The sequence below is a fragment of the Lipotes vexillifer genome, unplaced genomic scaffold (assembly GCF_000442215.2).
Source record: "Lipotes vexillifer unplaced genomic scaffold, Lipotes_vexillifer_v1.1 scaffold61, whole genome shotgun sequence".
Classification (NCBI taxonomy): Eukaryota; Metazoa; Chordata; class Mammalia; order Artiodactyla; family Lipotidae; genus Lipotes; species Lipotes vexillifer.
In genome coordinates, this window is record NW_006787051.1 from 1,258,755 (window position 1) to 1,262,362 (window position 3,608).

A 3,608-nucleotide genomic window follows, 5' to 3' on the forward strand; every position below is an offset into this window, starting at 1 on the left:
CATTAGAAATGTAAGCCACCCCCTAATACTCCTGGCTTCTCTCCCCTCTGGCCTTTGCTCAAATCTCTTTCCTCTTTCACAAATGCCTATTGATATTCTTCCATTATTCACTGCCCAAATAAAGTACTATTTCTTATTGATGTTTAATCTCGGTTTCCCCTGGTTCTGCCCCTCCACCAAGCCAGGTGGATGTAATAATAAAGTGAAAACATTACCATTTGAATACCAGTTTCCAGTTACAAAGTGTCTGCACCTATGTTACAAGTCATCTCACCCTTATGAGATAGGCAGGACAAGTCTTTATAGAGGAGGAGGGTTCAGGTGAGCCATTCAAAGTACCAAAGCTACAAAATGAAAGAGCTAGAAAATACTGCAGACCCCATAATCTTTCCATTGTCCAAGGAGGCATCAAATATATACGTTTGTTCGCCCAACCTTCTCTAAGCAATATGTTGATCATCTCAGCCTAAAAATAATGGTCTGCCCCTTTAGCTAGTTGCATGTCCACACAAGACCCTCCTATAGGCCTTTCAAAAGCTGCTTCCTCTAGAAAACCGGCCTAAGAGTAAGGACCCCACCTCTGTTCTTATCTTGCCTTTCCTTCCCTTGCTTTTCTCATCTTGCTTGAAATACAATAAAACTGACACTAAGCAAATAAGTCTCATCAAGCTCTATTTGCCTACATGCCCTCCGCATAAAAGTTTCTGGGGGTGCTGCCTGTGCTTGGGTTTACTGTGAACAGTCCCCAACACACTGAGGCCCTCGGTAAATATTCTGGAATCTGGATGGAAGCCAGATAGCAGGCAAGGGACTCCCTGCCACAGCAGGAGTGCCTTGTGGCACAGGGGACAGAGGGCAGCTGTGCCCATCCAGAGGGGCTTCTTCGAGCTCTTTCCCATGCGTTTGTCCACTGCAGCCTGGTTTGGGTCACAAGTGCAGGCTGTGGTGCCAGTCTGTGTCATGTGCTGAGGCCTCTATCTTTCCAGGCTGGTCACATGAGAGGGTTTGCTCTGTGTGTTTGCAGCTGTTTCCCCTCCCCTGCCAAGCCCAGGCTGAGACCATAGGCAGTGAAGAGAGGTTTTTTGTTTTTTTTCCCCCATGGCATTTGAGTAAAGCTTTGGCAGAATGGAATTACTCACTCCACGGACTCAGTGCAATTGCCCACAGTTCTAACAGAGTTTTACAGAGAGCCCAAATCTCTTGTGGAATGAGGCAGGTATGAATAATTAAACATGGTGATATTACCCACTCCATGGGTCTGGGGACATTAGCTGCCCCATGGGTAAAATAACATTACCTATTTCACAGGGAAAAGGAATGCGGGCTGCCTCACAGAGGAGGGTAGCAGGGGAATTAGCTTGGAGTGGAATTATGTGTAAGTCATGCACACACAGTTCCTCTGGAGGCACACAGGGGCTGCCTGTAATGTGCTTGCTATCTGCCTTTCATCTGTGATATGCTTTGCTTTGACAGTTCTGCAGGGCACACCTGCCACTAACAACCAACCCACTCTGGTGCCTTAAACTCCTGCAGCTAGAATCACTTCTTCAGGTCAAGACATTTTCTCCAGGAAGCCCCTGTTAACGGGCCACTTTTTTTCCTGGGAGCCAGGGCTGGACATGCAGGCCCTCAAATACTTCTTGGGCTTCTTTCAGATGAACTTTTCAGCTCTGGCTCTCTTCTTGGATTTTAGTGAGGATTGAAGTTCCTAAGACCTAGACCAGTGGTTCTGAAACTTGACTGCACCTAGGAATCACCTGAGGAGCTTTTAAAAATCCTGATGCCAGGCCATACCCCCAGACCATTCAGTCAGAGCCTCTGGAGGTGGGACCAGACAGTACTATAATTTTCAAGCCCCCTTCCCTAAAGTGGTTCCGAAGTACGAATAAGCTGGAAAGCCAGTGACTTACACCATTTTTTAAAAATTGACGTATAGTTGATTTACAATGTTGTATTAGTTGCAGGTGTACAGCAAAGTAATGCATTTATATATGCGTATATATATTCTTTTTCAGATTTTTTTTATTATACGTTATTACAAGTGCTGTGCTATACAGTAGATCCTTGTTGTTTATCTGTTTTATATATAGTTGTGTGTATGTGCTAATCCCAAACTCCTACTCTATCCCTCACCCCCCTTTACCTTTCAGTAACCATAAGTTTGTTTTCAATGTCTGTGACTTACGCCATTTTTTAAAAGTGATTTTTTAAAATGTAATTGTATAGTTCTAAAGAACAGACTAGCATTTTCTGGGGACTGTGGGTCCACGAGGGCAATAACATGTGGGATTTGGAAACACCCATGAACTCGTGTGAACTGTGGCAGCCTTCTCTACAAAAGCCTCTGTGCTGCTATTTTAAGGAAGTGAAAGAGAGCTAAAGAGTGTCCTGTTGTAATACAACTCTTGTGGGCCCCAGCCTTCCTCTGCTGGCTTTGCCCTTGGCCTGCATCTGGCCAGGTTCCTGCAGTGGCCAGAGTCTCATATTTGCCAGGGTGGCTTAAGTTTTGTTCACATGTACAAGTCTTCTGGGCACACTGGTAATTTCAGACCACCAGGATAGTATGAAAAAATATGTGTCTTGAGTTTTTCAACACTCCAGCCTGTAGAAGTGTGGATATAAATTGAGGTTAGGGCAGTAGTGACTCCTTTCTGAGCTGGGGACTATGCCAGAGTCCCTGGTGTGATGCCATCTGAGGCCCACAGGGATTTTCATCAGCCGAACTGAGCAACCAATTCTTGGATATCCAGACAGGGCAACAACCTAGCAGTACAACCAAAGGGGATTCAGGCCCTACACTGGGGGAAGGCACTGGACTAGGTCCCCAGGGTCCCGTGCTGCCCCGATTCTACAATCCAGTGCTGTGGTCAGACATCGCCAAAGCTTTTCTTGCGCCCGTGGAACCTCGCCTAAGCGCTGGGCACAGGGCAGCGCTGCTTGTCCCCAGCTGTTCACAAGAATGGGTGTCAGTGACCGGCGCCAACCACTAGAGGGACCTCCACCCCAGGTTGCGGGGTTCAAGTGCGGCCAGACCCTAGGGTAACTCCGTCTTCCGAACTGGGGGCGCTCAGAGACAAGAAATGAGGCTGCTGTCAGGCCAACTTCGATTTGAACGCGATCCCAGGGGCCCAGAAGTCCGCACACCCAAAAGGGTGCTGCGCCGGGAGTGCCTCTAAAACGATTTTTCTATGGCTTCTGTCTCTTCGCAGTTCTCTACACAAGTTCCCTTTCTGCTTTTCTCTTTCATTCCCTACGGCCAAGGAGCGGTGCTGAAGGGCTGGACAAGCCCGGGGACAGGGAGCTGAGAACTGCCGGGCGACTCCCCGGGGCCGGAAGGGTGCTGGAGGGGGAGGTGACCAAGAGCGGAGCGGGGCTCCAGGGAGGGACGTGGCCTCCTGAGAGAGGCGGGGCTTGGGGGGGGGAACGGTAAGCTCGGCCTAGGGGGCGGCGCCGGAGCTGGGGCTGGATGGGCGGGGGCTAAGCAGGTTCGAAGGGGCCGGCTTGATGAGGCCTGTCCTTGCGGAGCTAGAACCCTTGGCGGACAGGTCCCTGCGGGCAGCCAAGGAACGAAGAGGGAGGGGGCGTGGCAGAGGGGCGGGCCCGGGGGA